The sequence below is a fragment of the Passer domesticus genome, chromosome 3 (assembly GCF_036417665.1).
Source record: "Passer domesticus isolate bPasDom1 chromosome 3, bPasDom1.hap1, whole genome shotgun sequence".
Taxonomy (NCBI): Eukaryota; Metazoa; Chordata; class Aves; order Passeriformes; family Passeridae; genus Passer; species Passer domesticus.
The window spans coordinates 32948067-32959160 of record NC_087476.1 but is presented as its reverse complement, the minus strand read 5'-3'; the positions used below and the strand labels follow the sequence as shown (position 1 = coordinate 32959160).

Sequence of the window (11094 nt, the reverse complement as noted above, 5' to 3'; positions counted from 1 at the left end):
GAAAACTGTGTGTCTCTGTGTATAGTCCACCTTTAAGGTTCCTACTGCCATACAGGAATCAACTGCCTTACAATGCCTGTCCTTTCTACCCCCACAAGGACTGAATGTCTCATAAGGAATCCACAGTCAGCACCTGGAAGGAAAAGTTGTTCTCAAATCACTTTGAGGGGCTATGGGGAATAAGCTTCCTTCTCACATCCTCATCCTTGACTGGACTCAAAGTCATCCTACCTGTACCTCCCACAAGGTTCTTCTTTCCAGACACACTGAAGTAAGTAGATTGTCCCAGAAATAATTTTCTTTAGAAGTGGAACAGTAGTCATCTATAAGTCAAAACCAGAGGAAATATCAATGACTTCCTTACAGGTAATCTATATAATGTAATTCTGAGTGGGCAGAATACTCTATATGGGATACAATTCCATTCCCTTCTCCACCTGAAATAATTCCAATCGCTTCCCACCACCTAGGTGAATGTCCCAGCTAGCAAGGTATTGGGGCTCTGGCAGATGTTAAAGGAAAGAGAAGGGAGAAGAATAGCAGGAAGAGGGCTGCTAGTTACATTTTTTAAAGCATTACCTAAAATTGAATGGGAGCAACTTAATTTTTGATATTTCTTAAAGGATGAGGGTCCAGGGAAAGAGCAAAACAGCTTGTCCAGTCTGGGATTAGCCAGAGTCACACTTCTGCATGAAAAGCAAAGTTCTTTCACACTGTATTTTCATGAAAACTTCAGAAAACTTGTGAAACATATCCACTTCCTCACAGTTAAAAGATTGTAAGACTTAAACAGCTTCTTTTACTGTCATTCCATTTTTCTGGCACACCTTACTTGGAGATACATGCTGCATAGGTCTCTTCCATGTCCTTTCTCCCTGTTTTTTCAGTGTCTCTGGCTAAAGCTTTTAGCAGTCCTTCCATTCACAGCGCTGTCTTTGATGTCTGTTTATTCCTGGTACCATGCAGTGTCGCATAATCAGATGCAATAGTGTCGCTGAACAAATCCTTCCTTCCAAGCAGAAAGTATTTCATGCTGTTGGACCTAGATAAAAGTATACTCTGTTTTGCAGGACCCATGTTTCCAGTGTCATTTTTGGGCGGCTAGTCCCATAAGGCAAGTTCTAGGAGTCACAGAAATAGTCCCAGATAATGATTTTTTTTTTCCTAACACATTTTTATAAGAAAAAAAAATAATTTGCAAGTCCAGTGTGAAAATAAAGAGGCCCTAGAGACAAAAGTAGAACTCACAACAGTTGTTTTAATTATTTTTATTATTTTATACTTTTGTCTTTAAATTTTTAATGAACTAATAGAAAAATTTTATTATTTAATGTCAAAATAGCTGCTATGGGTCTTCTGATAACTTCATGCTTTTGATTTATCCACAGATCAGAGCTTAGTGGTATGACAGGTGTCATGAGCAACCATAACTGTGTGTTTTGCTCCAGAGAGTTTTTAACTAATGACAAAGAAATAACAGCATGATTTCAGCACATATTCTGCACAAACTTAGGAATTAATTTTGTGAGTTAGCTGCAAAGAATTTATTATGCTTGGGAAGCTCTATCACTTACAATGTTCTCTGCAGTGGGTACAAACCTGCAAGAGAAATGGATATATGGATATAATACAAATTTTGTGTATATAATTCACTTCTGTGGAGAAGCCTAATGAGAAGCCTAAATACCACTTCTTGTTTGATATTACAGAGAACTTGAACTTTGTGTTTACTACATGTTTGTCGTTTTATATTTAGTTAAATTAATATACCTACTGCATGCTATATCACAGGAATGTTAAAATGCTGGGAATTTTCTTCTGCTGATGAAGAAGAATCCCTGTCTGAATGTATCTTTATACACATATGGTTCAGCCATTTGGTGTAACGATTTTTTTCATAGACAACATTGATTAAATTTGGAATTTTACTTCCTTCTCTACTTTGTGCTGTTCTCAGATGATGATGGCTTCATTTGGCAAGGGCTGACAGTGTATGTGTTTTATTTCAAATATGCCCAAATATAACCATAATTTGGTTTAAGGAGAAACTGTTACAAATATATGTTTGACCTGCTATTTCTTTATACATACTCCACAAAACAGGCTGCTAATTAATCGATTTCATTTTTCTTATTGCATTGCTTTCCTGTGTATTTTTGTCCACTTATATATCAGCTAGAATCTCTGTAAGGCAGGGACTAGTAAGTTTTTAGGCTGCGCACATCTTGAGATTTTTATCCGTGACTTTATTTTTGTAGCACTCAAAATAATAAGCATAATTTATAGTATTTGTCTGTTTTGCCATGTTGAGCTATTCCATCAGATCTCAATGGGAAAGTTGCTTCAAAATGAAACTGCTGGTTATGAATACAGAAAGTTGTCAACTTGTGAAGTGGTTTGACTCCTGAAGAGAACATTCCTGTTTAAAAAATACTTGCATCCTTTTGTAATATTTTTGATCTTATGTTGAAGATTTTAAATTGGCTTTTGAACCCAGTTTGGCATTTTATAGAGCTGAATTAATTGTAAGCTTTAGTTTTTCTTTTTCTTGAAAGATTATTCAGTTCCTTTTTCTCCTTACAAAAATGCCATAAGGGGCTCCCATGAGTCCACAAGAGAAAATGAAAGCTTTCAGTTAATAAAATGCATTTACCTGTGTGTGTAAGCTATGACTGACTGAACTTCCCCCAGCACTGCTGTTATTATATACCATACATCTCCCACAGATATACAAGACTCAGGGTCAGTGGGGAACAAAAGTTTTTGTAGAAATGCTGGTATGCAAGAGTTCTTCATCTTCTGAAGTTGTTGTGTCTGAAGTGTGAAATGGCCATCAGAAAATTTGCTAAAATAACTACCATTTGCCTGTACTGCTGCTTCTCGCAGAATGACACTTGCAGTTGCAAAGGGTTTCTGTGAACAGGTGCAAAATGGTTGTGTTTCAGCCCACAGAGATTTAAAGGTAGAGGGAAGTAGAGAGAGGAAGGGAAGAGAATCATAGAATGGCTTGGTTTGGAAGGAGCCTTAAAAACCACCTCGTTCCAACTCCCCTGCCATGGGTAGGGACACCTTTCACTAGACCAGGTTTCTCAGAGTCCCATCCAAACTAGCCTTGAACACTTCCAAGGATGGGGCATCCACATCTTCTCTGCGCCACCTGTTCCAGTGCCTTACCACCCTCTCTGTAAAGAATTTCTTCCTAGCATCCAATTTTACCCTGCCCTTTTTCAGTTTAAACCATTTCCCCTTGTCCTATCCCTACAGACCCTACTGAAATGCCTTTCTTATAAGCCCCTTAAGTACTGGAAGGTTTCTCTGGAGCCTTCTCTTGCCACACTGAACAACCCCAATTCTGCTAGCCTTTCCTCACAGGAGAGATGCTTCATTGTTGACTTGTGCTTTAGCAATGACCTGGCAAACTGAGGTTTTCTGTGGAAGTATCGCTTTGTCTTAGAGATTATGACAATCTGCTTATGTACTTACATCCTTTTTAATTCCTCAAACCTCTTTCAGACTTGATGCATCTCAATTTTTTATGTCCTCCAAAGGCTCCCACACAGTCATCTCCTGATTAGTAATAATTTAAATATAGTAAATAGTACTGGCACTCTACAGCTACCTTTAAATTCTTACCATTTATGTGCCTAAATTCTCTGCCCTTTGTATCCTTTAATCAGTTTCAAATCCCACTACAGAGGTTTGACATTTAACCCACGACTAATTTGTTTGCCTAGCAGTCTTAAAAAGAACATAATGACAAATCAAAAAAAATTTACCATATCAACCTGCTTTACCTATTACTAATATGTTAGTAGAGATATAGCTTTCTCCTGCAATTGTTTTGTCTCTATTGCCTTCCCTCTCAAACACACAAATAGTGGAAGCCACACCTTCAGAATCACTGAACTAATTTCTTTGAAGCTGTGCTAATTTGCATCCATTGAGGACTTGACCAGAAACATACAAGTCTAAGAACCTCATCAAGCAATCCCTTCTCATGCAATTAGTCCTTGACTGTGTGAGTAACCCCGTTTAGGTTAGTAGTGAGATAGCATCATATATTTTGGCAGCTACAGCTATTTTTGTGCTGAGGTGAGTCACAAAAAGGTGCCCACATCTGCAGAAACATTTACTTAGCTGAGACATCTCAGTGTTTCTCCCCCAGTGCTGGTAGCTCTGTGAACTCCCAGAATTTTCCAAGCTTGGTTGTTGTCTGCTCACGCTGCTAAGGGATGAGATGCTCAGAATGGAGGCCCTTCTCCCCACCTTTGGCCTTTCTCTGAAGGCTTAGCTTAGCCAATGTTGTTCATTAAGGAAATGGGATTCCCCATCCCACATACCAACTGCTGGGTAGCAGACCTACCCTCTCAGTGCACGCAGCCTGAGGTATGTCTCTGACCCACCTTGAGGGAAGCGAGCACTTAAACTTGTGCTCCTGTGATGCCAAGTGTGGATGGGTGGAATGTAGGAGAATAGAGATAGTGATGAAGGTAATCTCACCCCTAAGGAGTTACAGCTGTGCTATTTATCAAGCATTAGGAACAGGCCTGCCCTTAATAGGCCACAGCTGGATCAAATTAGGATGGGTATTGTAAAAGAGTAGGTTGGCTGGTCGAGAAGTTGATGGAGTTTGTTGGCTGTGTGGAGAAGGAGTCAGTGCTGTGAGGAGCTGCCCATGAGCTATCACCAAGAAGGTATGAAACCTTTACAATAAGATGGCAACAGCCAAGTAAGTGCATGCTTTCTCCAAAAATTCCCTGACCCTCACATTGGTTTTATAGTTTTCCTGTGAGCTGCCTGAGAAGCTTGCAGGTACGCGCTAGTTATTAGTGGTGACCAGACTCTACTTGCTTTCAAGATAGCTTTTCTCTGTATTGAGCGTGAAAGTCTTCTTCAGGGTTTTAGCTCAAACCAAACCTGCAAGCAGCATGCTAGTTGTTGGGTTGTAAGAGAGCTATACTGTCAGGTGAAAGGGAGATGTTTCCTTGAACTCTTTATATTTGAGCAGTCTATCAGTGCCCCCAGGGAAGATGAGGCCATTGTGCATGACTAGTCTGTCAGGGGTCTGTTATGTGGACTCCACTAAATAGCACCTGTGTCATAGGGTGGTTTGACCACTAATTCAGGGTCACATGCTGACAGTGTCCTCACTGTTTGTGGATTATTATCTGTTTTGTCAAGCATGTCATCCCCTGCAGCAGCTGCTGGCACCCTTGAAGGACTCAAGCTCACACTTTATGGAATAGCACACTTTATTATCAAACACACTGGTAATAGACGACTGTGATAGGGCAAGATTCAGAGATTGCCATCAGTATGTATATGTAGACAAGCTCTAATCACCAATGAAAGCTCACTGAGGATAATCATTTGGTGAAAATAAGGTTCTTACCCAAATGGCATCCCTATGGGGACAAGACAGGTTCAGCCCACTGATGGATCCTGGAAGTTACAATGAAATCTTCTCTAATCTTTCCCCTATTTAATCTATATTTATATTATTTTTTTTGTTGCGGGAGGAGAAAATGTAAAGTTACAGTTTCATGCTTAGGTGAAATTTTGAGTGACTTTACTCATTAGCTTATGCAGGGCATTAAAAGTAGTATGTATTTTTGAGTTAATGAAGCACAGTTCAGCTTTTGATTACTCTCTGGATAATTCTTTTGGCATAGTTTCCCTTAGCTGCATTGTTTTCAACAGAGCATAAGTGCTGTGCTGCTCCATCCTTTGTTTCATATGTGCATTGATTTCAACAGAGCATGACTGCAACACCTTTGTGTCGCTCCATCCTTTGTTTCAGGGCTCCCTTGGAGTGATACACCCACCTTTCTCAGAGTTCCTGCCTCAAAGGTGTGCAGGCACTTTGTACCTGGTAAACTATAGCCAATACATGCACTCCTTGCTGAACTTTGTTTTTTTGGTTTCTCTATATGTTATGTGTATATTTGTGTGTCTCTATATGCTTTTTCCCTCCACTGCTATTTGTCAATACTTGGGTGTGCTCAGGGTAAGAAGTAAGAGCTGTAATTTTGAGTTGTTGATGCCTGAGTGGTGACCCAGGGGATTAATCAGCTTGGTGGTTTTGTGCCTCAAGCTGCTGAGAATGAGCACAACCCCATGTGGACTTCTTGAGTGGGGGGCCCAACAAAACAGGCTTTGCATTATACAACAACATATAAAATAAAAATATCAAAATGGGTCTGTTTAAAGCCAGAAGTTTCTCAATAGAGAAATATGTCTGAAATGATCACCATCTTGTTTTTTTAAGAGGCCTGGGTAAAATGACCATTAGAGTTGATAGGTCTAGACATAATGCTGCCATAAAATATGTACTTAAAAGTAAATGGTTGCAAATGCTGCTATATGTGTAAAAACATTTGGGGATGCTGAATTGTGAATAGAAATAATTTGTCAGCTTCATTATCAAAGCAATATCCAATGTTGCTATCTGGTGAAACAAAAAGTATCTTTGGAGAGAGAGAGTGCTATGTTTCTTTTTTTGTAAGTAAGAGCTACCATGGTGGTGGTAAATTTAGCCAGGATATTTTGTGTAGTTTTAAAAGGATTCTTCAGTACTTTCATGCCTATCTATTGGTTCACTTTACAAACGGCAGCTAAAATATTTTCACAACTGCAGATGAGCAGAGAGCATATGCCATGAAGTCTCTCAGGCAGGAAAAATCACAGCATGTGGCAGTATAAATATGACATTGAACATTTCCTTCTTCATTTAAGACTATACCTAAATAATGTAGTCTTCTAAGTTAAACACATGAGGTCATTTTTTTGATTTTAGTTTTGAGGGGAGGGTGAAGGAACAACTAATTTACAGAGGAGTAAAAGAGCTAACTGTCTTGAATTTTTAATTTGTGGCTGTTATCTTTGGGGTAGTTAAATCTTCTGGGATGCGGTATTCCTACACTTAGGCATAGGATGCTATAAAACATAAGGCTGTGAAATTGATCATGTCTAGGCGAATATAGTCCCTTTTTTACTGCTCAATATTAAAAATAAAAATCTCATAAAGCATAAGACAGAAAACTCAATCAAGTTCATATGTACTTTAAAAACTCCTATGAATATGAATACTTTTCTACCAGTAATAAAAGTCTAAAATGAAGAGGTATGAACTAGAGTAACTGATTTTGAATGAAGATACTGACATCTCAAATTCAGCAGGAGAGAATTAAAGGGAGCCCAGAGAAAGCAGGGAACTAAGCTTAAAATAAATTCTTTTCATTGGCATTCATTGGGGAATATGCCCAACCATAAAACCTTCCTTTATAGGAAGCAAGTCTGAGGAACTGTCTCAATATAAAAAGACACCAGAAGAGGTTTAGAAAATTCAGTGGAAAAGGAAGAATCAAACTGATGGTATCAGGCAGTATGAGCCAAGCACATACCTGTTGAACTTGGGGTTGAGTCTGTTGAACAATTAGTTGTAGCTTCCACCTTATTGTTTAAAATGATTTTTCCTTTTGGGTGGTTCAGGAGTGGCAAATGTAACACCAGTTTTTATCAAAGGGTTGCAGAGAGAATTCAAGGAACTACAGAACAGTAGCTCTGACTTTTGTGTTGGACAAATTGGTAGAAGCTGTTACAAATGACAGAAAAGTGTAGAGAGGTGAAATACAGCATAGAGGAGAAGGGTCAAAGAAGATTTCATAGACCGAAGTCATCCTTCACACATGTATTCTAGTTCTGTGAAGAATATGTATGTAAGGGTTAATACAGTTAATAAATTTTTTTAAAAGACTTTCAATGATATTTTTAGCTATGGAGTCTTGATGATATTAAGATGTCACAGATTAACTAATTGGTTAGATGAAAGAAGCCGCAGGGTAAATGATCTCTATGTCACAATAGAGAGGAGTATGCATAGCTCCAGCCTCTGTTCTGTTTAGTGTATTCATTAATGATCTGAGAAAGGAGATAAGTGATGTGGTGATAACTGCTGCTCGAGCAAGCAAAATATTCAGAATAACCAAAAGTCAGACCAACTGCAAAGAGCACTAGAAGGATTTGTTGTTATTAACTGACTGTAAAATAGAAATGGCAGATGAAGTCTAGGGCCCAGATGTTTTGAATAATGCACCTGGGAAAACCAGTCCCAAATATATGTATGAAATTGTAATTTCCCTATTAGCTATGTGAATTTTAAGTTATTATGCATACATTTCAGAGAAAAAAAATCATTATAATAATTATTGATAACTGAAGAGCAAATGGAATGTTGGAAGTTATAAGGAAAGAAATAGAAGATATTTTATCTCTTTGTCACTGTTACATATATGGAGTGTTGAACAGAGAGCTCATTTCTGATCCCTTAGTCTCCAGGGATCTGGAAAAGATAGAGAAGGACAATAAGGTTAACCAGGAATTTGAAATGGCTTCTGCACATGGAGAGATTAAATGAATTATGGCTTTTAGCTTGGGGAAGTGACTACTGAGATGTATAGGGTGCAGTTCAGCTGGAGATGATCATTCCCTTTCTCTCCCAGCCTGTGCAGTATGGAGAGTGTAATGGTGCTATTAGACATCTGGCCGAAAACAAACAGGAGGACACACAGCCTGTAATAGAGCTCAGGAGCTCATTGCTATGGGATGTGTCAGATGTAAAGCTAGAAATGCAAATTGGATGGATCTGGAGAATCAAGGCCATTGAGAACAAACTCTGGCACAGAGCAGCCTCAAACACCTGCTTGCTGGGAGTATCAGCTGTGGTCAGCAGGGCTCTCTGTGTGTCATGTTCCTGGCAGGAGCATCTGCTGATAGCTACAGCCAGACACTGGCTACAGGAATGAATGGGCCTTTAGTTTGACCAAACTATCTTAAAATATCTGTGCTTATAGCCATTCCATCAGATATATGGAGTTGATGCTGTTCCTCACTATTGACTGTGACTCAAGACCTACTAGCAGGAGGTTGTGGCTCTGCTGAGCTGAGCACTGCTTTCAGGCTTCCCCAGCACTTCTGCTTTGTCACTCTCCTGGACTTTCTTTTTCCCTCCCAAGCCTTGATTTTCTTCACAGATGGGTTTTAAGTTTTGTTCTTTGTAAGGAATACAAGTACAAGGTGGTGCCTTGAGGAGGCACATGAGCATGATTCCAGCATATCTGTATGTTGGTCTTGTAGCAAAATAGCTTGTGTTACTTCCTGGCATGCAGTGAGCAGTGCAAGCTCTCCCATCAGGATCTTTCTCTGCCTGCTTGCTGTGGAGGAAGGAAAGGTCCCCACTAATGAGACATGTGATTCATTATGGTGTGAAACAGACTAACTAGGGCTCCTTTGTAAATAACTTCTGGCTGTGTTTCCTGTCAGACAGGTGGAAGCTCCTTATTTGTATGCAATAATGACATGTGCTTATCAAAAAGTGATAATGCAAACAACAAACAAATGACATTTCTAGTATTAATATGTAAATTACATGCTAAGAAGAAATGATCAAGCACTCCTGAAATACAGAAGCAAGCACTAATTGCATTCCTTGCCCTTCAATATGCTGTGCGCTGTAGATAGCACTTTTCCTTAAATGAGTATTTAAAGCTTTAATTTTTTCTGCTTCTTCATGCCTAAAGATTTCAGATACATTTTTTTTTCCAAATTTGTTGCACTGTTTGCTTATACTGCTTTACTGTACCTCAGAGAAAGGTGATGTGACCAAAGGTTTGCTAGAACAGCCCTTGTGTGCTCTGATTCCCTAGAAATATCTGTAAGTTATTCCTAGCTTGAAAACACCAGGCAGAGTGCCGAGGTGGATTTCTGTGTGAGAAACCATTGCAAATAACCCTCTTTTACAAACACGTTCAGCGCCATCTTGAAAATTGATTGGGGATTTTTGTTTTGTTCCTAGTACATTTTTTCTGGAAATCTGTTCCAGAACTTCAGTCTCCAGATGGCTGGAAATCTCATTTCTTAATAACCATTTTTTCATGTGTCATCACTAACATATGAAATTGGATAGGTTTTCTCTTGTGCTTTCTCCTTGAAGCATTTGTAGTACAGTTGCACCCTCTATCTGGATGTGGCACCTTTGCTTTTTTTGAGCTGAATAAGTAATTTCACAATAGTGTAATAAGATGAATCCCCATTTTTCCAGTGTTCTATCCACTATTCTCTGAACATGGGACAGTCTGAGTTTCTTTCTTTAACACTGGCTGTTAGGAAATGTATGTGTTGTGTGAAATGAGGCCTTCCTTATCAGAATGTAACCGAACAATGCTGCTCCTCCACTGTCTGTGCATAAGAAGTAGGATGACTATGAATCCTATGAAGATTATGGAGACTTGTACAAAATATCTTTCCAGATCAAGCATGTGAAAAGATCATGGTAGAATAGGAAAAAATACCTCAATATTAAAAATCAGCTGTGTTGTGGTGGATGCTCCAAGTGTGGGGACACGAGGCTTGACTCCATTTTTTTCAGAAGGCTGATTTATTATGTTATATATTATACTAAAATGCTACATTAATACTATACTATTATAGTATTAATACTATACTAAAAGAACAGAGAGAGAAGAACGATTAGAAAGCTATAAGGACCAAGAATAGAATAGAATGCAGAACAAAAATCTTGTGACTGTTCACAGCCTTGGCACAGGTGGCTGTGATTGGTCATCAACTGAAAACAATCCACGTGGACCAATGGAAGATGCACCTGTTGCATTCCATAGCAGCAGATAGTTATTGTTTACATTTCTTTCCTGAGGCCCTCAGCTCCCAGGAGGGGAAAAATCCTAGGGAAGGATTTTTCATAAAATATCATGCTACACAACTACATGTAGAGTATCCAGAGCCAACCTGAAAGAACTTATGTAGGACAATTCAAGTTAATCCTTGTTCCTGTCCAAGTGACTTATGCAAACCCAGACTATGGCCACCCAGCACAGTGCTGTTTTGGGTGACTCATGACTGGGAATGTGCAGTATTCTTTTTCCTTACTGTAGCGGTGAAGAAGGATTACAAGGGTGAAAGATTGACAACCTCTTCTAGCAGCCACTTTTGTTGGCAGAAGGAGTGAATTGTAAATGATTTCCCAGCTCCTGTATTCCTTTGCCTGGTCATTGGCATTCACTAAGGAGAACTGGAAAA

At 39.1% G+C, this 11094-nt stretch overlaps 1 long non-coding RNA gene across 1 annotated transcript; it reads right to left on the bottom strand.

The window, feature by feature from the left end:
• Positions 1–612: 612 nt before the first annotated feature.
• LOC135298001 (uncharacterized) lies at positions 613–4495 on the bottom strand. The gene is made up of 3 exons (XR_010359959.1): positions 4364–4495; positions 833–1042; positions 613–686 (listed from the first exon to the last, which is right to left on the bottom strand). It is a non-coding gene; the product is annotated as an uncharacterized LOC135298001 (long non-coding RNA).
• Positions 4496–11094: the final 6599 nt, after the last annotated feature.